The 25,017-nt window shown below is 36.5% G+C and overlaps 1 protein-coding gene across 2 annotated transcripts in view; it reads right to left on the bottom strand.

Moving 5' to 3' along the window:
* Positions 1 to 25,017, bottom strand: part of ADK (adenosine kinase) — a 298,584-nt gene that overhangs the window by 126,346 nt on the left and 147,221 nt on the right. The window lies entirely within an intron of this gene.

The raw sequence follows: 25,017 nt of genomic DNA on the forward strand, positions 1-25,017 counted from the left end.
TGTAACCTTGAGTATTTATGGCTTATTTGGCCCATGCATCCCTAGTTTTTAATATGCTAGCAGAAATCTGTTTCAGCTGCCATTGCATAGAGCTGCCTTTGGCATGCCCCTCCCTGCTGGCTGGGCCAATTTAGGTTCCTACCTCCCCAGGCAAACCAAAGGCAATGCTTCCCAAGACGTCGGTGAGGAAAAAATGCATCACTTCCTACCTCAGGAGGACTACCTCAGGAGCTCACATACCAAAACCTATTAATTACACATGAAGTAAAAATTACTATTATATTAATATTCACAAGATCGGTGAATACAGTTTATCCCTAGCTCTAAAGTGACAGCAAACAAATATGGAGATGAATGTTAATTTGGGGAGATGACACCTAAATACGGACACTGGAACTGGAGTGGGGAAGAAGTGCACTGTGAGATTTCTTATAGCTCCCATAGCCTGAAACAGATTTGCACATGTAGGTTGTACAGGTACACACTTGGGATACAGTCAAACCTTTAAGCTGGCACTAGTTTTTATGACCAAGTGTAAGTATTGTCTTCAAACTATCTCTTTATAACATAAATACTAATAAAGTCTTAAACACTGTAGAAGGCAGTCTTACAAATAAGGAATAAGGTATAAGATGTTGCACATTTCTAGGTAAACGCAGAGTGCTTTAAGCACTGTTAGAAACATAAAGGTGACATCATTTTAGCCACCAGAAGACATGTGAAACTTGTTCTCATCTACAGTATCTGAGTGCTACTATGAAATATATTTTGGAACATCCTTAAAATGAGGCAGATCAGATTAACCGCACTCACAGGCACCACTGAAGCCATAAAGAAAACAGCAGCTCCAGCCAGAGCTCTAAAATTATTTTATAATTCTGAAATTAGCACTATCACGTACTTAGGACATACTTGCCCACTATATTTTAATTTTACAACTAGTTTTCCCTGTTCCCCCAGGTACTGGTAGCTTTCCAGATAGATTCACTTATAATATGTTACAGGAACATTTTTATTTCGGGTCAACATTTTCAATATGAACTCATTGTCTCCATGAAGCAAAGAAATATTAGAATCCATTAATATCTCTTTCAACAAAAAGGATGAGATCTTCCCCTGGTTAGGCTGATAAACACTTTGGTGTCAAAACTAAGCCTCTTTATCATGATAACCCAGAGTAATGGTCTGCTGCTCCAGGCACTTTATCTACTTTACAGATGAAAAATCAGTTCTACTTTCATGGAATTAGATTAATGCCATAACAGGAAATACTTCTGGGGCTGAACTTGCTTCATGCCTTCAAAGCTGGCTGTAAATTTAAAATACTTCCTGAACTCAAAAGATAAGACAGGAGAGAAGGAAAAAGAAAAACAGTGGAGTGACCCTCTTTCTGAAGAAAAATATTGCTTCCTGAAAAAGCTGTCGAAAGCTACTTGCTAAGGGCATTGTGCTCCAGAAGGCCCAGGGCAAGTCTGGTTTAGTTGAACACGAGGATTCTGGGTATATATCAGACACTTGCCATAAATCTGTTCCTTCTGTAATCCCCTCTGATAAACTTTTCTTTTTTTAGTCATCTTACTTGGCAAAAGCCGAAGTAATAACTTTCTCAGCTTTTAGCAAATACAAAACAGCTTGCTATTTTATGTACAATATTTTTCAAGGATTACAGTTTTGCAAACTTTGAAAAATGCTGACCCCAAGCCTTAAAAATGAATTTCAACTCTGAAAATGGACAACAAGCAGCAAATTCAGTAACACCTGTATATATAAATAGCCTTAGAATAAAATGTGTAAGGCCTTCTTAAGAGTAATTTCACATTTATAGTAACAGAACCTGAAGTCTGATACAAAATATTACTATAAAAGCAGACTCTAGGGAATTCTGTGTAAAGTTTGTCAGGATAGAGAAGGTTTTCTTTAGTACCCTTTTCCATCAAACAGTATATACTAAAGAGTCACTTGTTTTTCCATGTGGTATACATTTAAACGCATGGAATATCACATCACTAAAAACTCAGGATCCAATATCTCAGTAAATTTTACAATTAAGTACTGAATAACAATAACATTTACATACTCAGAACTTTGAGACAGAATCTGAGGAAGATAATATATGTGATTTCCACCCATTCATCTTTTGATTAGATCAACAGTTGTGCCTACTTGGGCCAACATTTTTATGGATCATGTAATCCCTTCTGCCTTTTATGTTTGTTGCACTCAGTACATTCCTGCAGCTGGAGAAAAAGAGCACTTCCTGTCTTGCCTCCCTGTTCAAACTTTACTTCTGTAATACTACTAGACGCATGGGCTAGTAATGTAATATCACACCTGCATATTTACCTGGGCAGCCTTATGGAGCAGAACATAATCTTGTCCACTAACTTCTATGGAAATATTTTATACTGGTGTATATTTAAGCATTTATTCCTGTGCCAAGGCACTCTTCACTTGATCACGAAGCAAAATTGTTACTGTGAAACAGTAAACAGGAAAGGAAGTTTATTGACCAGCACGAATCTAAAACCAGCACAAAAGGGATGGTCAGCTATCTTCTTGTAAGCATTCATGTTCAGGCTTCCATGCTACATGTCAAGAGCTGCGTGCTATTTCTGAATGTCAACTTACTCCCAGGTTTGAACAGGTAAATAAAAAGCCCATCCACAAAATCACCATCAGTCTTCAAAGATCACATCAGATCCACAAGATGCATAGCCTGCAGCGCTCTACTCTCTACTCATCTCTAAGCACCAATTTAATCAGTAGGAATAACTACAGAGGTTTGCTAAAGATGAGTGGGAAGTGAGAGAATGCTGTGAAAAGGGCACGTAAGTAATGCAACTAACTGAATTTTATGACAGAATTGTGTAAAGCATGCATTTACACATTTTTGAGAGATCAGCTTGAAGGTGAAACACGCACACAGTTGTTTAAATGTTCAAGAAGACGGTAACAAACCAGATGCTTTTCTTAGTAGATTTTAACTGAGCTTCTCACAAATTATAATTGGATAAATTATTCTGCGAGTTCTTTCTGTAATACAAGACTGCATGCTGAAATAAACAAGCACCACGCAGGATCTACCATCTAGACAACAATTCCACCTTTGACTTTAGAGTACGCTCAAAAGTCCAGGAAACAGAAAGAAAAAAACCCTTGAAAATCTGTCTTAAGATCCCCTCACTATGAATTGTACCCTAAATGCCCGTTATTTCCCCTACCTATGAAATCCATTCATAATAGGCAGTTCTCAGATTTTTTGGAAGGATTGCAATATTGCTGCCAGTATTCTTTTTGCTTATAAGTCTTCAGGATCAAGTGCTTTTTCCTGAACAGCTTATGCAATGGCTGAAACATACTGCCATTCAGGGACAAACAAGCTTATCGCCAGCTAAATGCAGTATTTCAGACTAGCCTTACTCAAGTAAGATAGTACTTTTAAAAACTACATTTAAATTCATGTACTAAAATTGTCCTGTGCACCAACTGCCCTGTAAGGAATTGTACGTACATGGGACCAGTTAATGCAACGATAGGACTACCTGCTTCTAGGATGAAGCAATCTTGCTAAACAACACATCACTGGCATTTAACTCCTTTAATGGCTATACTGACTGATGAAGATGGTTAGACAGACAGAACTAGAGCCTTAGTCCTGTATGCGTTTTTCCTGTCAATGTTTTATTTACTCATAAGACACATAGAAACCACAAGATTCAAAGCGAAAATGTAATATCACATCTGCATATTTATCTAGGCAGCCTTATGGAGCAGAATATAATCTTGTCCACTAACTTCCATGGAAATATTTTATACTGATGTATTATTAAATAATAATAGGAGCATTGACCTCACTAGACAGTTAAATTAAGACAAATTAACAGTGTTTTCTTCTATGAAGCAGCAAATATATGAAAAAGCTAGTCACTATTAAAAAAAAAAAAAAAAAGTAGAATATTACAGTAACAAAAACCAAAAAAGGAAAGCCATAGTAAGAAATAGAAACTAATCAGTAAACTAATTGTCTTTGGTGTTTTTTTCTGAGGGATGGTTTTGTTTTGTTTTATGGAAGACACACTGAATCTGAGACCTTGCATTTTCTACAAATAAGTATGTTAGCTTTGATATTGGGATTGCTGACAAATAGGGTTCCCACAATAGGCAGCCATCATGCTCTGAGACACTGGTACTGGACGCCAGCACTCCAGAAGTGTCAAGTTTCCACGGAACTCTCTACAAAGTTACAGATAGCATTGCACCCTATCTCTACTTCCACACTTCCTTGCATTCACAGACATCTGTTAGTTTTCTCTTTCTTTCCACAGCACAGACATTGATCTTGCTGCTATGTGCTGAAGACCACACATGAAAATACTGAGACTACACAGGCCATAGGTCACTTGAATGAAGAACCATTTGGATTTCTGTATGGAAAAATATGAGTGAAAGATACTGTAATGCTAAAAGGCACATTTCAAGAATCCACTCATTTGTTTTTATCAGACTGAAAAGCATCATCATGAAAGAATTTATCTCCTTTGTGAAATGGATCCGTCATGTAGGAACTTCAGTGGGAGACTTTAGCCTTATCAATTATTCACATGTGAAGGAAATTTTTATAAATTAACATTGCTCCTGTCAGAATGTTGTTATATTTGCATGTGTTTAACAAAATGCTGCCTTCTTCCACCTACACTCACTAGAAATAGAGCAAACATTTTAGTGTTTTCATAAAAAATACCCACAGAAATGCTGCTCTCCTAAACTTCAAACCCTCAATTTAATAAAGGGAGGCATTTCAACTCTGTGTAGAAGCTGTATCTTTTACTTCTTGAACCTTTCACTGTGAAGTTTATTACTTCAATTATTGTAATACATCAAGTCTAGAGTAAGACAAGATCCATAAGCAGAACATGTGATCACGACAGGCACCAGCTGTAACACTCATTCATCTACTGGTGTCTGTATTTGTTACAAAAGGGGTGGATGACTTCACTTGAGTGAGCTCAAACAATCCTCTTCTGTCCCACATGGATACCACATCAATATCCACTTTTGTGAGAGACTAGTCTCCCAGAAAATATTTGTTTTAAAAGAAGAGAACTGGAATACTCAATTTGTTTGGCATATTTAAGAAAATATTCTTCAGATTTTCCCCTGAGAACATATACTTGGTATTTATGAGCAGGCTTGTACTATGAACAATGATTCCGAGGAAAAAACAATTATTGAGGTGGCAACAACGTTACTGCTAATCATTGGCCCTTTCTATGGATGGAGTTTTTTTACATTTCAGAGTTCATTTCAAAGTATGGACATTATCTTTTGGAGTGTTGTCCTGTGGGTGGTAACCTACAAGGAAGGAGAAGACTGTCACCTGGATGCATTTAGCCACAGCAGAAACCATTATGACACAATATACAATAAAATTCAAGCTAGAACAACTCATTCCTGCTAACTTAACTACTCTGAACGTGGACGCTGACAAGCTCCATGGCAAGACTTCTAATTCTTTGCCGCATACAATTATGTGACCCAAAAGTATCGATTAGCTTCAAAGTAACTACTTAGAAAAACATATGGGATAGTGATTTAGCTTACTGATTTAGCTAACACTGGGATGAGCCCCAGGAACCTGTGTGTCACACGCAAGATACAGTTATGATAGGGCATGCATAGTAACTGAAGTGCTATTTTGCACATTACGTGTCCACCGTCACTCAGGATAAGCAAACTTCAGTCCATCAACTTGAGCTTAGAAAACCTGACCTAGCTCCGTAGTGCAAATGTACATGATGTCCTTGCGTAGTAACACAGAGCCCTTTTAGGGAGCACTCTCAGCCTAAGTGCAAAAATTCTACTTTAAAATTTATTACTACCACGCTGTGTGTGTAAAGTTACTACCAGGTTATACTGACGAATGTATTCCTGTAATTCAAGAACAGACATAAAGAAGGTGGAAATGTTTTGGGGGGCCAAAACAGATTAGCAGATCTGTACAGAAAAAATTCTAGAAAAGGATCTCAGAGCAGCCAGCCAGGGTAAAACACCTGGACTGTTTAGACTGTGGTGCCACAAAGACCATATCCAAAGAAAAAGAAATTAAATTAGATGGTATCTGAAGGCACACATGCTCTTCCAAGGCCAGGGCAGAAATACAGCCCACTCACACTTCATAAAAGGCATGCTTAGACTATTTAAGAAACCAGCAATACTGCAAAAAAAGCATGCCACAAGGTACCACTGCATGCCCATGATGTTCTCCTCCACTTGCCACTACTTTCTTTTTAATGTATTTGCTGATTACTTTGTTACATTTATCTATAAAACTAACCTTACAAATCATAAGCATTCTGCACAACAGCCTGTATGAATAGGAATATTTGCTTCTGTGAAAACATAGAATGGTTTGTAAGGTTGATTTTATATCCTCATTTTGAGCAAAGCTACAGGCAATTGTGAGGGTTAGGTGTAGGAGGGCATCACTGTGATAAAATTCTTTTCAGGATATTACCGATTCTTTGCAAATCACTGACTTCTGGCATTAAGCCATGTGTAGCAGCCCACATTTTATAACTACCAAGTTGTGTTTCGTTGCTGGTTTGGGGGGGGGGGAGGGGGAGGGGGTGTGTTTGGTTGTTTGTTGTTTGGGTTTTTTTTTAACTTACTGCTACTGGATATACAATAATCTTAGGTTTTTAAAGCAGCACAAGTTTACACTCTTGGGAGAAAGTATACATACCCATGTACGCAACTCTGAGTTGCCTAAACAATGTAAAACAAAACCACAAAACAACAACTTCTGTTTTAAAAAATACAATTTGCATGCCAATTCAAAAATGGGATAAAACAATGTAAGCAACATTGATTTTTCTTTTTTCATGTGGGATTTTCAACTTCACAAAACCTGATCTATCTAGATACCACTTACAAAACAGCAAACTGATTTCTGGGAAGCATGCAGTCTTTCTTCAGCTTGCCCTCTTCTTCACCAGCAGCACCAAACCAGACATACAGAATCAGGCCTCAAGACAGGTACTATTCTCACATGTTGTCAATTGTTTCATTCCTTTTGTCTTTACCCTCCCAAAATCTAGATGACTGGTGGTTTTTTTTTTCTTGTATCTTTTAATCAACAATCTCCATCACTAGAATATTTATACAATTCTATCCTAGGTCTTCCACAGCCATTCAAAAGAGTAAAGAAAGGTTTTCTGTTTAATATCAGGGCCTTGAACTAGAAAAAAAAAAAGACACTCCCTCAGGTTTTACCTACTTTAGAGAAACTCATTGCTCAGCAACTACAAAAAAAGCAAAGAAAGAGTCTATATTAAGTTTAGGAAATAACGCTGAGTAACTTACAATACATCCTCATCTGAAATACAGTATTCAGCTCTTGGGAGCCAGAAGAAGGTCTCCATGATTGCAGGCAGACCCAGTGTATGAAAAGAGGCCAAGAAAACTGGGACCATGAAATTTAGAGCCAGGATGCCACAAACATGTGAAAACCAAATATTACTCACAAAATTAAGAGATACTATTTAATATGAGTGGAAAAAAGGAAGGATAAAGTTACTACGAGAAAATAGAAATCTATGCACAAATGCTGTATTTGGGCTTGTCCACACTGGACAAGCTGGAAAATAAACATACAGTAGGCCAGAGTGTAAGACAGTATGTACTCCACAGTAACTTCTGGAAAGGCTATACTTAGAGCTTGTCCGTGTTTTTAGTATGAAAGTACATCTTGCAGCACCTTCAGTGTGGTGTGCATTCAGAGTACTCATGTAATAGTAGAGTGACTACCATGCTGTAAACTCACACTCAAACTCACTGTTTCCTAGTTCCTGCAGGCAAGACTTAGGACTCTAAAGCCTTTGCACATATTAGCCTATTCCACTTCAAAAGTTAGATGCATTTCCTCACAACCTACCCACACTAACGAGATCCATATGGTGTCAGCCTGGCATTCTACATTCGTATCATTGCTCAATCCATGTCAACCATCCCACATGAACAGACCCTTTCTAGAACAAACAGCTAGCTTCTAGTGTCAGGAAGGGCACAGAGAACAATTGCTCAGTGTCTCTCATACTATGGGGACTGAAGGACATCAAATAAAACTACCAGGTGGCAAGTTCAAAAAAAAAAAAAATACTTCATACATATACTACTGAAGTGTACGACTTATTATTCCAGTATGCCACAAATGCAGAAGTTCAAAACAACTATTATTTACATTTACTTGGGAAAAAGTCATAAACCTCAAGAACTCTTGAGCAACACGCTACCACCTTTACCTGAGGAAGACCTTGGCCATGATCTCCTACTCTTCCCTTAGAACTTTGTCTCACTCTATCAACTCACTCTCTCACGAGCTGTAAATGTTGCTCTTGTTTTGTCCCACAGTTTTATTTCTCATTTATATTTCTCTTTGTCATTCTGTTGAAAAAAACATTGTAAAGAAAATAAACAGTATCTAAATCCCAGTTTTATGTATGTTTAAATATCTAAGGAGAGTGACATAAGAGGAAGGGAAAAAAAGGAGTTTATTTAATCATCATTGATTTAAAGCAAATAGAGGGAATGAGGTTAATTCTTATTTTTGGACTTAAAAGAAAAATCAATTACAATAACTTTGTCCAACCTATGCCTGAAAGTTGTATTAAACAACCTCCCTATAACTTTGGAGAGTACCTTAGACTACCAAGATAAATCAGAGCACAAAGTACTCCTAAACAAAGCATTGCTCAAAGTAGCTCAACTCCCATTCAGCTAAAACCAACTGTCAATACTCCTGCTATGTCACAGCAGGAGCAGCATGGCCATCTCTCAAAGCAGACTTACCCAACTGCTTTCAAGCCAGTCTTAAACAGCTACAAATGCATGCAGTATCAGCTTTGAAAGTGATAACAAATGTTGTGCATTTCATAGCAAGTTAAGTAGTTTTCTTCATTTCCCTCACATACACCACTTCCTGGGAGAATTCACTTAAATCCACAGGAATTTCCCTAAATCTAAATCCATTTTGACAAAGCAGCAACTTGAAAGTGTGCTTAATTTTGCATTTGACTTGCTAGTATCTGAAAATTTATTTTCTGTTGTTTTTTTTTTTTTAAGATTAGCTTGCTGAAGTCAGATGACAAGCTGTCTTTTTATTGAAAGAGGAACCCACTGTAACATTTATATTAAAAATTCAAATACTGATTATGAACATATGACATAGTGTTTAATAAAATTTTAACAAAACTTTAACTAGTAAGTATACAGTATAGTCAACATAATGCATTAAATATTTAATTCTAAACTCATCAGGTGGTCTTACTAGCATATAACAAAATCTCAGGTATATAACAAAAATATGAGCAAAATATGAGAAAAATTACACCTAGATTTACTGCTACATTTGAACCACCAACCATATGCACTCACATTAATGCAAGGCAAATCAACCACCGCTAATCTGGGGCTCTTAACAGCCAACAGTCACTGAACGTCAACCACACACGTCTGGAGAAAATGATTTGTTTGGTTTATTGTTCTTAACCAATGCTACCCTTTCAGGAAAACCACACTGTAAACCAAATGGGGTATCCCACATCCTAACAAAGTATCTTAAATATGTTGAATAAAAACTTGAGCAGCATTACCTACAGTGTACTAAACTCCTTTATAACATGCTCTTTGCCCCCTCTCATTTAATTGCCTTCTCTATTGTGAAAAAAAGCCACACCTCCTACATAGGACAACAGCTGCAGATTGTACCGTTACTGCTTTTTAGACGATTTATGAGGCCCATGACTCAGTTTTAAAGGCCCACATGATTGTGGGCTACCGAATCCTGCAGCTCATCAGCAAGAGAGATTCTGAGAATGACAAGACAAATTTTTATATTTTACATCAAATTACAGCAAGCAACAGAAATCTTCCATGTGGCACAACCAAATTAAAACTACAAAATAAAAGACAAAGTATAGAGAACATTGTCATGAAGAAGGTTGAGGTCTAAGGAGATTTAAAAAAAGCATCTCTCTCTGGAGTCTAAACCAGTCACCTTTGCAGCCTAAGTCCTCTGCTTCCATACGCTTGAAATCCAGGATTTTATCACCAACATGGCAGTAATCTTTTTAATGTGGCAAGTTAGAGCGAACAAAGATGACAGAAGAATAAAATCCAATTTTTCTGACCCATTATTACCAAAACAGCAGACTATATTTTGAGGCTGAAGGATCTGTGGTGTTCCATTATTTGAAACATTATGCCAAACAAGGCTATGCAAAATAAAACAAAGACAGATCAAGTATAGATGTGTTTTTTCATAATGCATTTTAGACAAAAAAAAAATACTTGATATCAGACATTAGAAGCTAAGAGCTTTTAGAAAATAAACAAACTATAAAGTTCAGTATAAAAACCAGTGTACTGAGAAATTTTGGGAAAGCTGTCTTCTCATCAGAGGTTTTGGTAATGAAAAAACTTTATGGCAATTACACAGCAAAATGAGTCATTAACAAAAAATCTTTAACATCTGGGTAGAAGGGTAGTTTATTATAATATATTCTCAAACATTTGTGGCTCTTGTGGCAATAAACACTACTGACATGGAAGATGAACCCACAATGTTTCACAGGGTTTCTAAAAGCTTTTAATTCTTTTTAAACAAGAGAGTTTGAGAACTGCTTTTACGCCTGCTCTAAAACTTCTTACTCATTTGTTGTACCAGGCAAATATTAACTCCTTCTAATTCGCACAGGGCTTATTTTTGAACCATGACCCATTTCAGGGCAATCATCATTTCTGAGTACCGCTAGGCAAACTTATCAGTGAAGGCAAACGGAACTCCAAAGCAAATATTACTCACAGAGAATTTACAGCTAACATGCTTTACGTATTTCATCAAAAATTCCATATTTAGCTAGAGCTCTTCAACTTGAACGGACTACAAACACATTCTAGATTCAGCCAAAAATCTGTACAGAGCTGTTTCTAAGATTTTGCCTAATTCGAAACGCAAATTTTTGGGTTATTGATGTCATAATAAGTATTTAATCTTACATTAATTAAAATATTAAAGCACATATGCAAAAATAAGAGTACACACAATGTAACTGATTTTTCTTTTTATTTAGCTGTGGGCTACCGTTGCCCTTCTAGTATAGATGAGTCACTCTGCAACACTGATTTTTTGCCAGCGGCTGTATCAACACACCAAGGTTCTTTTTACCCCAATCCCCCTCTTCTTGTTGTACTAAAACCAGAAATTGATTTCCATTGGACATTTTGAATTGGCAAAACCAAGAACACACATATGCTACCTAAAGGGCACATACACTTAATAATATTAAGACTTTTGGGGGTTTGTTTTTCTTGTTTTAAGTCTTGCAGCTACCAGTGGAATTAGCTTCCATGAGTTCCAAATAAAGCTATGTATTTCCTATTAATTTAAAACTAAAGCCTACCTACTGTTAAAATTATAAAAATTTAAAACTTAGCTGAATTGTAACAAGACAATACAGTATTGTAAAACTGATGCAATATGAAATAGTATCTATTTACAATAAAATGTAGGTGACTACTTTTAACATTACAATATATATGGTACTAGTAAGAATGAAAAGACAAGATGATGACCAAACTTTGTTTTTTGGAAAAAAACCTCTTACTGACTATTACAATACCGCTCAGTTATTGTTAGGAAGAGAAGATGACTTTCCAAATCCCAACTGATGCATCAGTTGCATATGCACAAATACATTTATGTTATGAGTAGAAAGGAGGAAGCAAGAGCAAAGTCTAAGGTTCACTACTCTCTAATCTAACTGGGCTGAAATGAGGAGAATGGGGGGAAATGTGGCAGCGCTCTTCCTTCCTGACAATATGTCACTCAGCACCAAAATATCCCATACTCTGTCAGTTGGTATGAATTATTCTCCCAAATGGGGAAACAAGAGGAGGCAAGGATGACTCTGACTCCAGGTTAAATATGTATTGACTGTGATTCAATGATAGCTTTTTAGCTATTACAGCCATGCATAGCCTTCAGCTTAGAAAATGGAATTCAGGCCCTGGGTAGCCTGCTAGGTGTTGCCTTCTACATGTGAGTCTAAATCCACCCTTGAATTTTGACTGACTTATATATTATTACATTGTACTGTCAGAATCAAAAATTTTGCCTTCAAGGCAGTTATTAACTGTTGAGTCTCTTTCTAGTTGGTAACACAGACTTAAAACAAGTAATGGCTTAACAAAATCTATTTTCAAATCTAAAACCAATAGCTTGAACACTGTGGAAAAAACAGTAAATGCTCTGCCATGGTTCACAAATGTGTGAGCTGTGCTCTATTGTATTAGTATTATCACAGTTTTTCTGAAAACAAAACATTAAAGTATGTGTATTCTTTTTATGCAAAAGAGTAACAGACGCAATGCTATAACGTGCCCAGGAGCATTTTTATCTAACATCTAAAGATTTATACTTTCCTTGTTCGCCTCTAACACTTTTGTCTTACTCTTCATTATTGTTCACGTTTTTCTTCTCTCACTAGGTCAAAAATCAGGAATGAGAGGTGCAAGCCATGAATCTTTTGAACTTAAAAGCTGCCGTAGTAAATTAACACCTCAAAGTTCCTCCTAGTACAGTATCACATCCCAACAGCAGCCACAAGTGGATGTCTAGACAAGAGTAAAACAAGAGAAGGACATAAAATACTCTTCCAGCTGCCAACTCATTTCAGCTTAGAGGATATCCTACAGAGATCTGCAGTTGCAGAAAGACTCAAGTACTCTTCTTTGTCAGGTCAGTGGTGACATGACTGCTAGCGATATGAAAATTAGCAGATGGAATCAGATTATCTATTCATTGGTAAGCTAACCTCCAGAGTTGTATCAGTCTCAGGTTCCTCAGTTAACTCGAGTTCTACACAACATTCTAAAGTGTTTTTGCTGCAGTACCCCTACCCTCCAACTCATGATACCACTTCATCAACAGAGCAGCCAGTAATCACTTATTTTAAAAACAAAATTGAAATTAAAGATGAGATCAATTCAACTAAGTGTTGGGGGCGGGGGGGGGGGATATTATTCTAGCAAACAGATATCCAAAAGGCAGCAGGCATGTCTGTAATTCTACATTCTATAAAATAGCATATTTAGGTAGGGAGCATGACTGAAGTTTAATATAAAATTGATGTGCTAGAAGGACTGAATAAAGCAGAGAATGTGCCTCCAATTACAGGCTTTTTAAATACCCTTTTCTGATACTTATCCACTAAATGATAATATTGAATGTTTTCTGTTGTTCCTTTTACCACTGTACAACACTTGGTACCAACTCTACAATTGGGCAGATTACTATGTGGACATTTTTGCTCAAAAGAAAAGAAAGATGACACCTGATTTCAATTCTACTGACATAATTTTATCAGCATATTGATAAAACTAGGAACTTATTAAATTCATATTCTGAAGGTTTGGGGGCTTTGTAATAGAAAGAAGTTCAACGTTTTCAAAATAATTAGAAACTGGTTTTATTTAACATATTTACGGCACGAACATTCAAACATTTGATTCTGCTGCAATACAAACCTCACAGTATTCCATACAGGAGGCCATTCTAAAAAATTTTAACATTTTCTGTTCCCCTTCCATGAACTACATTTTACACTGCTGCTGTTACTGAGAAATACATTAAAGGCAGGTCACATGATTTCCCTCATGTCAACAAATGATGGCTCAATTAGGCAGATAAGAATCTACAGCCCTCAGCAGAAACTCTCTTCAGCCCATTCTCAGCAGTATAAAGAAGCACTTAGGGACAAGCAGTAGTTCTGGGGAATGAATACTTGCTATCCTTTATATACATACTCATTGAAAATTTCTCTTTTTCTTCAAAGAAAATTGGATCCTTCGTGTTGTTGGAAATTTTCAATCACTTATAGTTTGTAAATTTTTTTTCTACATTCAGCTACAGTTCATGATTAAAAATCAATAAAATGGTGAGGAATTTTAATTTTAGCACATAGCTGTACTAATTCTAAATTGCCTCTTGGAAAAAAGATATCTTAATAAGTAAATGAATAAAACCTGTTAAATTTTGACTCCAGTCCTCAAAGGACAGGGGAAATTCATATTTAAGGATGAAATTCATTCTTGCCTTACTTTGCTGTGATCAAGTGCCTTAAGAGCTCCATATACAAAAAGTGCCAATGATAGTAAGCCCAGCTATAAATGCCAATATTCTCCTGGGTGCTCTCAATAGATGATAAGGTGGTTTCTGGTTCATTCCAATTGCTTCCATGCCTACCACCTGTGACTGTTTTGCCGAATTTCTTAATTTTAACCCTACTGTGAAGAGACATCTATTAAAAATACCATGGTCTCCCACTTCCGGTTATGCAGAGAGAGCAAGACAGAACATTCAGTACCTCCCTTCTTTCTCCCATTTCTTCCATTTGTCTCATTCTTTAAGGTTTTATGACTCTCTAATGCTTAGCCTTTACTTTTCACAAAACACCTCAATGTTGTTCAGCACCAATTATACTCCATATGGTCTTAAAAAGACATGTTCAGAGGCATATGCTCAGGCATATTTCATGCTAAATACTGTTAACTGCTGTTCCCCACCATTTTCAAAATTGCAGGAAAGTATTGTTATATTGCATCTGGCAATAGCATAGTTGGCAAAAAACTATTAGGAGCAGTGGCATTCTGCAAAACAACTTCAGTAACTTTAGCATAAGAAGTGGTAACAAGACAGATCTTCTCATCTACAGATCTTCAAGGGCTAGAAATTATTAGCTGCATACTACATGTGGGAAATCTTGTGATTTAGAAAGGGCTTTGCAATATCTACGGATTACGAGGTCTGAGTATGCTGATATTTATGGTGAATATTATGGCCAGGTATTTATTAAACAATTTTGCCCAAGCAGCTACATTATTCAGAAACATGAAGAAAACACATTGTCCTCAACCAACTTAGTCCTGCCAATAAAAACTTTGGTGCAAGTATGATTAGTCTGGGAAGGTGAGAGCATTTCTGCTGGTATAGCAGCTGTTATAAACTGTCTCCACATTAGGGCATTTATGCCAGAGAGAAGTGTAAATCCCCAGGAGGGTTTTCCACAGCAGCTGCATCAGCAAAATCCTTCTATTGTGGACAAAATCTAAGTGCCCTTAGCTTTTGTTTGTCGAACCTTTGCAACTATAAATACTGGCATTTTTATCTTGTTCATAATGCTAAAATGATGTTTCACCAGTTAAGCCCTACCTGCTACCATGATGGTCTGGATATGCCTTAGAAAGAAACAGTGCCAACATCTACTTCTCCAATGTGGAAATTTCTTCTAAAACAGCACTCATTACTTATTCAGAGAAATTTGTATTTCCTTAAGTATTCTATCCTTAATTAAAGTAAGAAGAAAAGAAAAAAGGAGCATCTTTCTATTGACCAAACCAGACAGTCTGAAGCACATTTACCAAGCAGGTGACCCAGCACACTGCTGATTGAGCATTAGCCCCACGACTAGAAGGATTAAAGCCACACCACAAAACCTGCTCAGCCGTATCTTTAAGGCACAGTTCTATTCTTTAAAAAGAAACTCAGAAAACACCACAAAGAACTCAACTAAAGCAGATGTCCCCTGAGAAAGGGGAAAGGTCTTTTCCTCTGTTGCACCAAGGCCAATCCAGGATCTGTCTTACGTCCCGTAGCCTCTTTCAAACGAACCTCCAGAGCCTGTTTTTGGAATTAGTCAATTCCTGTTTCAAATAAACCCAATAACAAACAAGGATGGCAGGACTCAGCCCTTCTGCCTCCTAAAGGGCTGAAGAATCTATCACAAAGTTGTAAAAAGCCCAGTCTGCAAGGAATACTATTAATGTGTTTAGTATGTTATCACTGAAAATGCAGAAGCTTTTTTGCAAAATACTTTTTTACTCTAAGTACACAATTGCTAAGCAGAATGTAGCACACAAATTTACTTGACACAGATTTTTGGATATTGATTAGCTATGCTGTAAAAACATTTTTACTTTTTAAAATGATAATTGTTACTTGTAGAATCAAAAAGTAGCCCTCAGGTTCCTATCCTGCTTGCAAACCCTGCTATTTCAAAATGCCTGTAGTCTACAGTGTAGATCAATGCCATTCAGTACAGTTCAGTTTTCAAGCTAAGAGGAAGCATACAGGAATCCCCTTGTACTATGCATACATATTCTAACATTCTATAATTTTAGTGCAAAAGTTACTAGCTTTGAAATAACAATCACAAATGTGATCATTTCAGAGTGCTCATTTAAAAGCAAATAATTAATCGTAACTTTTTGCAAGGAAAAATAAGTTTTGTATTTAAACAACTGCACTGTCCCTATTACATACGTAAACAATAAATGAAACTACAATTTCAACTTCACACCAAGTAGTGGGCTACCATAAATAGTTTAACTCAGCCCTCAAGTTACACACATGCACATAGTTTTTGCTGTTAAGAAATTAACCTTCTTCATGTAAACCAGAGCACAATTGCTGTAGTATTTATACGCAGTTTTTAATGCAGCAGTTGATGACACAGACACGAAGAATACATATTCCAGGGTTATGCAGACTATGACATCTCCACATGTTAATAAGATCAACTCCTTTGGAAGAAAGGTGGAACCCCAAATTTCAATCAACTGTACACAGAGTGATGACTACCAATTTATTATAAATTTTGGTAGTCAGTATCCAAAATAAGCAAGTTACCTCAAATTAGAAAAATTCACAAATTTCAAGTTTTACTCTTTAGCACAGTCTTAAATTAATGATTCTTTTTAAACCTTATCAGAGAAGTACTGAAACAAAAAATAATTCAAGATAGAACCAATACTGTTTCAGTCAGAGCTTCTAACTCCTCAATTTGCTGGTGCTTTAGTTTTGAGATTTTGCTCTAACAAAGTTGACATGGTAACAGACAAAATTACTGTGCTCTTATAAAGAGAGCATCTAATAAAGACTGACATGCAAGAGGACCTGCAATAAAAATTTCCCTTCAAAATGACTCACCTCACCCCTTAGAGTATGAAGGCTTCCCTTTTTAATTTACATTTAAATAGTGTGTTAAATCTGCCCAGACTTTACATATGATTTGAGACTCAGTGTCCCTAAAGGCAGAGGCATCTGGGAGCAGAGGTCTCTGCAGTGGTCTGCGGGCGGCACGGCAGGTCCCTGTCCCTGGTGGCAGAGCTGGCCCTCGTGAACACCTTTCCTCACTGCTCTCCAGCCTGTTCCAAAGCCCAGTTCAGCCTTTGCAGACAAGTAGCTTGTAACCAAGAGACTGATTTGGTAGTATTTCAACAGATTTACAAATTCTACTAATGAAATAAAAGCATGCCCTTTCCCCTCTTTTTTTTTTGCCCCCCTAAAAAGCAGTATATTTTTAAAAGGGTAATGCAATCACAATCATTATGTCAATGAAAATTACATGCTGGGTTTATCTCTGTAGGTATCTGTCAAATGCAAAAAGCACACAACATCTTTGCAGTAATAATGATGTTTTAGCATTTTAATTACAAACACTTTGAAAAAAATCCCTAAAGTGTACCAGTTGGGGTGGTCTGAATTAACAGTAGCTTGGTAGCCCAAGGGTAGCAAAAATAGATTGAGCTACCAAATTTCGTAGTAGTTATAGCAGCTGTCTTCTTGCCTCAGGGAACCTGGGTATTTAACAAAGCAGACAGCTTGGCATTGGCATCTGATTAGTGATGTGGGTATTGTTGGACAGAATACTCGCAGTTCTATTGTTTCACTGTTTGATTAGGAATTTGGAGAGCTATGGCATCATTTAGCTTTTATAGTTAGCTTCTGTATGTTCACTTACAGGTACTGTAAAAGGGTATTTTCTCACTTATCACTTGCTGCAAGTAGGGAATATTGTCTTGAACATGATCAATGAAACATGACAGGATTTAAATGTTAGGATCAGTTGCCTCCCCATCTCTGTGCCAAAATTTTGTTGAACCAGCTGCATAAGTTTTTCTAATTGGGGAGAAAAGTGAATAAAGTGAAAGCCTGTTCTTCTCTTACCACAGGATATAAATTATTTGGAATTTAAAATCATTTTAAAGCATCATTTATTCCAGTTTAACTTTACAAAGGAAAATTTCTCTTCACAAAAGGAGTCTCAGAGGAAAAATCCAACTGTTGGGGTTTCTGGGAGAGGGGGATTGATTTTTATTTTTCTGAGCCTGCAGTAGCCTGACAGTTTGGATAACCACTGGGGGTAAAAGAATCTCCGGTTCAAAACCAATCTGCTTAATGGTAAAAATCTTAGTTAACATGCTTTATCTAAAAAGGCATGATCTCGTGGAATAACCTTAGCACAAACAACAATATTACTCTGAGATTTGCGTTTGAACTTCGTGCAGCCAAAAAGACCCCCCACGTGGCTCTTCTCTCTTTCATTCTTTAAGTATACATCACAAATTATTGGTACTTGTTGGCAGAGTTCAAATCACTGAACTCATTGCAAATAGTCTACTTCAGCTAGAAGTACATTCTTTTACTCTATCAAATCCATCTGAAGTAATAAGACTTGATGTTTTATTCAACAGAGCTGAGGAAAATTGTTGCACAATAGGTTAATTCAAAATGGCAGCATAGAAAATGCATCTGTCAGTGGGGATCAAATTACAGGGCAAGCTCCTCTCAATGCTTAGAAAAACAAGTCTGCAGTTCTACAGATTATGTGCATGTGTGTGTTTAAAGGGGTGGGAAAGGAGCTAAATATCTGAGCTAACCTCCAATTAAAGTCAATCATAAAAACAGCCAATTTAATGAGTACGGATTTCTTTGGGTAATTATAACACCAACTACTTTTTTTCTCCCTCTCTTTTAAATCTGTAATTCTGCCTTCTTGTTATTGCTTGCTTTGTCATTAATCGCCTCAGGAACTTGATTTCCTAGCAACAGACTCTGCCACCAAACATTTGGCTCCTGTTCAACATTTTCTTTGTGAAAAATGGCACTGCTATTGCTGCCTGGCTGTTGCAGCTAGACTGGCTGTGTAAGTGCTCTAATAATGCATTCTTCTGAAAAACACCCAAAAATCACATGATAAAAGGAGTGATAACTGAGCTTCACTAATTACTGTGCTGAAGAAGCATATTTGCAATTTAAAGGCTACTGGGGTAGGAGGAGAATGACAGGAAAGGAAACGCGTATATTCCTCATATAAGTAGATATAATTAATAACATAGAGGTGAACATTTAGAAATAAATATTTTTGCAATGTTAGATAGATTCTCATTAATTTTCTATTATGGAAAAAGGAGGTACAATCTTTCTTAAAAGTTGATGATGCATTTTTTCTGCATAAAGTACAAAGCATTCATCTTCAAAGAATGACATCTTGAGGATCAAACTTCGTAAAAAATAAGAAAAAAAAGTTTCTAATTCACTTTTCCACATAAGTTGAGAAAACACTCGCAAAATTGTCGATGCATGAGAAGTTATACCTGAAATGGTAGAATAATGCACACCGCATCCTAAATACATCACAGAATGACATAACACATGCTGGTGCTGATTTAGACAAAGCTCTTTTTCACATTTTAATCAAAGAAATAAAGCTGTGAATGTCTGTATTTATGAGAGAGAAAGTATTTTTCCCATATTTGTTTTGGAAGCCACTAAATGGCAGATTTGCTTCCTGGTTAGATACAGAGTCCATCATCTCTCCACAATGAATGCATCACACTCCAGCTATAACTTGCAGAAAACACAATATCTCAAGATGGTGGGTTTCAGGAAGGCAATGTTATCCCAGGCCAGCAAAACAGGCCACAACTAACTGTTGCTAGCTGCAGCCTCTTTATGGTTAAGACATTCAGAATGGTGTTTTCCTGGCCATAAAACCTATTCATTATTGTGAGAAATAGTTTTGCATGTCAAATGGCATACATACTGATGCCAGAGCACTATGGCAAAAGTTATCAGTGGGAAAAAAAGCTATTGTGGAGTTATTCAAACAAATGTCTTTTTTCAGGGGATTCCTACCAGTGTCTATGTCTCTCGCTTCCCAAGATGTGCATACAGACCTAACACATCTCGAAGAAAAAAAACCTATCACAATCCATTGTAAATTATCATAGTCATCATAGCAGTAAATTACAATAAAAATGCCTTCATTGAATATGACTCTGAAAGGAGGAGACAGCACAAAAGAAATTTCATTTATACTTACATTGTTATAATAATCAGCATTTTTTCTCAAGTAGAATAGCCAAACCCCATGTAAAATACTGTAGAACATTATTTAAGCTTCACTACACACTGCTGACATCAAGCTTATGTTTTGACAGACTCATGTTGAAACCAGATAATTCTGCCATCAAGCCCACTACGCCACTACAGTATCTCTCTGCTTAGACAAGCACTTAGGCATTAAAAAAAATAAATACGAAAATACCACAGTATTTGTTGAAACATATCAGGGTGGCTGGAGCTTTAAAAACCTCTCCTCCAGCAGATAGGTATGTTACATTGGGTTCGTACCTTGCTGCAACATGAGATTTCCTGCTTGAAACTCAGCCTAAGACCAGAATACCTGGTCTTGATCAGAACATCATTAACATCAAAATAAACTACACTTACCATTAACTTTGTAAACACAGAAGAGATGCTGAAGGTGGAGAATGAAATTTAACTGTGGGCTAACAAATCTAAGCAGTATTAGAAAGCTTTATACTGAATGTGGTACAACTGAAGGGCATCACCATTGAGAAATTTCTATTATTTGCTGCATGGAAGGAGGAGAAAGGAATGGTTTAAACTTTTACAGATGGTGAAATAACAACAGCCCATGCAAAGCTGACTAGGTGAAAGTGTTATCTACTCTGAATAAAAGTTTATATGGCAATACTAAAAGTGAACAACCCAAAATTCAGCTGCATAGAAATAGTCTTAGAGCTACAAAAAAGCTTCATTCCTCCTCTACTCTATCTACAACAGGTAGCACAGGAGCTTAAGCTTTCAGGCACTGTAAATTCAAAAAGTAAAGACAAGAGATGATAATGCATAAAGTATGGTGTAAAAATGGTCCCACGTCTCTTTAACGAACACAGATAAGCACGAGCATCAGCAATGCCATACCTATATGAAATGGCTAGGCAAGGAATCTACGTAGATACTAATGAGAAAAGCTTTGAGAGACATCACTTATAACACCAGCTTTTTAAGCACACAAACTATACCCACAAAATACAAATTCAAATGCAGTCCCGAAACAATAATCTGCTATTTTCCTTTGTACAGAAGGGAGACAAGCGTTTTATTAAAGGAAGATCTGTTTGGTTTTTGGGAGCTACTTAACTGATCCATTCTAAGCAAAGACTCAAGTTACTACAGATGGGGAACCTAACTGCAGTCAATACTGCCATTTCATATGCTTAGTAAAGGAAAATCTCTAAGTTAAAAAAAAAAAAGAAAACCTGAAGCACAGAAGTAACTTTCAAGAACCCATTTATTACTTTAGCACCAAGATAATATTAGCATCAAATGACAGTGTTTCACCCACCTACCTCCAACTGCAAACATTAAATGAATGCAGGTTTTGGACTGAAGAACAAATTGAGTAAAGCTAAATAACTGGCAGAAGTAAGGACGGCTAACTGGAACAAGAGAAAACACACACCTGGGAAGCACCACACTTGTGGCAATAATGTTCAGGTAGAAATTTAAAACTCAGCTGTCTATATGAGCAAGCAGTATCAGTCATCACAGAGTTAAGATTTCACAAGGTTAAGTGCAGCTTTCAATGAAGGAAAGCATTTTCTCCTCTTCCATTTTTCCTCCTGTTATGCAAGTGCAAAATTCCTTACTCACATACAGTAACACAGAGGTGCTCTCTGGAGTCAAATGACAACTAAAATTCTCCTCAGGTTTTCTGCTCTCCTAAGTAGCTCTTATCAGCAGATTATTTTTTAAATCAAAAACATTGATAATAAAAATATCTTTGCATTCCAGGCCTTTGTAAGATATGAAAATTAATAGTTATATACTGCAAGTTGCATTAAAAATGTTAAAATGTTTGTGTGCAATGTCAAAGAAACTGAGTACCAGCAACTCCCATATATTTCAGTTGGCACTAAAGACATTGATGATCTTAGAAAAAAAACAAACAAAACACCACCACAACACAAAAATCCCACAATCCAACACGTTATAGAATTCTTAGAGATGCCTACATAAACACAGTACTACCATCAGTTTATTAAATGCCTCTGAAAATAAGACAAATAAGGTGCCCAAATATGGAGTTTTATCACCCAAGTTTGTAAAATGCAACTCTAACACATAAGAATTCTAAAATGCAAGTCCTGACAGAAAGCATAGATTCACAGAAAGAAAGAAAAAAAATGAACATCCCCCACCACCACCCTCCCAACACAATTTAAGATTATTTTCATGTCATCAGGTTGTGTCCCATTCACAACTTCAGAGGCAGAATGACAATGTTTAGTGTTATCATAACTCTCAGCTTATTCTGAAATAAGGGAAATGTCTGAGGAAGGAGCATTTTCTAGCCCCAAAAGGAACCAAATAAAATCCCTCACAGTGAATTCTAATCAGACACCAGCAGCACAGCCGGCTGATCCACAGCGAAATGAATATGACAGACTGGAAGATATGATGTCAATGGTAGAAATTACTGCAAGTATATGAATTATATCTGGAGAAGGGAAAGAAATTGCATAGCGTTTGACAGTACACTTTATCTATCTTAAATCATACAAAGTAGAGTAATTTTTAAGGATTAAAATACACCTTTAAAGTTTACCATCTTTGAGAAAGCTGGTGCAGCCTCAGTGTTTGGCTTCTATTTGTGATTTACAGGGTCCTATTCTTTGCTAGTCTTTCTCCAATTTGTCTGCTGGATCTGATTACCAGATGGCTAAAATAAATGTATTGTGTTCATTCATAGTAACAGAAGCTGTCTTTAAGGGTTCTGTCATGGCTTTACTATCTTTTCCTTTGTACCTACTCCTCCCTCTGTGAATTGATTAGATTTCAGAGCTAAGTTTCATCTGAGGGCCATTCTGCTGAATACTGCATTGAAAAGCATATTATCTATTCTAGGAAGCACTTACAGATGACCACAGGATATCACAGACCTGTCCTAAAGCAACAACTGCCCTACTCTGCTAAGAAAATGGATTGTTTGAGAATCTCAGGACACACACTTCCAGCATAAGTTTCTGTCACTAACATACATTCTAATGCAGTCCAAGAAATAGGTGACAGTTGGATAGAAAGATGGAAATGAAAAGCAACATATGCACAGTGCAAAGCCAAGGAAGGTAACAAGACTAAAGTGAAGACAGAAAACAGCAGACAAATTAATGACTCTGGGAGCTACCCTATACCTCAGGAGTGGTAATTTTTTACTACATGGTTTTGTTTAATCTGGTAACCGCCACAAACCTATAAGTAAAGAAGTTAAATGAAAGAAAAGGGCATGAATGCACTGTAGCATGAGGGAACGTGTATGGTTCTACACATTGTCTCCTTTCCTTAAGTAAAGTTCCACATGCAATCTGTAATCTGAAGTGATAACGCTGTCCTAGAAATCTCTTAGATGAACCCATCCATAAGTGCTTTTGCTACAGGTGTGAACCAGGTTCTTTATGCAACAGATCTCCTCCTGCAATCAGATATTTCCCTAATCTGACTTCCATTTTGCAAATATCTCATACAATTTATCAGCACTTCAGTGGTATTTATTTATCCATTAACATATGCACATCTTGGGTTTTATTTTCAGTTTAGTACAATAATTCTCTGTCTTTTAGTCAAAGCTTGGATGTCACAGAACTGGCATCTGAAGAACAGCTTTTAATATATATGAAAATCAGTGTAGTGAATCACCTAGTCAAAACTTAAGTGATCAAACTGACTCAACACAGAAGAGTGGCTTTGGAACTAAAATAAGATGAAGGCTATATTTTAAAAAACCCAAACCTGTTTTTCACCTCATGTAACATCTCCCACTTTTCCTGAAGCAGCTCCACTAAGTTTAATTTTTCTAAATTGTATATGGGAAACTTAATTGATAATTATATATAAGCATGGTTAAACAAAAAAACATTTAGTGCAGTATAGCTTTTGGTAACATTTGTAATTCTTTTTCTTTATTTAAACTATACTCTTAGCCTTTCAATATTTTTTTTAGCCAATAGCATTAATTCCTAAGCATGCCATTTGGAACAGACTGAGGTATAATTATTGGGAAATAAACTCAGAACACTTGAAAAACATAAATAAAAAATGAGTAGACAATACACAGATGTATTTTTTTTAACTGCAGCACAAACATATGGTCATAGCAGTGGGATGTATTTTTGTTGTATACGGAAAAGGTTATAAGTATTTTTTGACAGTTATAAAGGGGCAGTCTTGGCCATACACAAGAATCAATAACAACCATGTAAAGCCTACAGCAGTGCACACTAACAGGCTGTAGGAGACATTAACACTAGCTAAAAGAAGTAAGTGTATTTTCAATGAACTTGCTCCTCCTGGATAATCAATTTTTTACACTTCTTACCAGCTGTTCCCACATAGTTCAGGTAGCGGAATGGAAGCAGCTGTCATACAGAATCCATACATTACATGCATGTTATGAGGTTTTAATCTGTCATAGTTGCTTTATGTTTGCTAATTTTGATCAGTCATATTAACTTGAGAGCAAGATGAAAAAAAATTCACCACTTCTATTTAGGCAAGATGTAATCTACACAAATACACTAATCTGGCTTGATTCATTCTGGATGGTAAAAAAAGAATACTAATTGTGAATCTACTAATGCCCCATCCTCAAAACCCCTTCATTCCAGAAGTAAGATTTCATCATTAAAATCAGTTTGCCCCACCGCCCACATTCAAGAGATTTGTCACAATCATTGTTTCTGAAATATTGAGTTATAAGGTGCCGTAGTAATTACTATGGAATAAATAGCAATTAAGATTGTTCACACAAA

This window comes from Haliaeetus albicilla, chromosome 11 (genome assembly GCF_947461875.1).
Source record: "Haliaeetus albicilla chromosome 11, bHalAlb1.1, whole genome shotgun sequence".
Lineage (NCBI taxonomy): Eukaryota > Metazoa > Chordata > Aves > Accipitriformes > Accipitridae > Haliaeetus > Haliaeetus albicilla.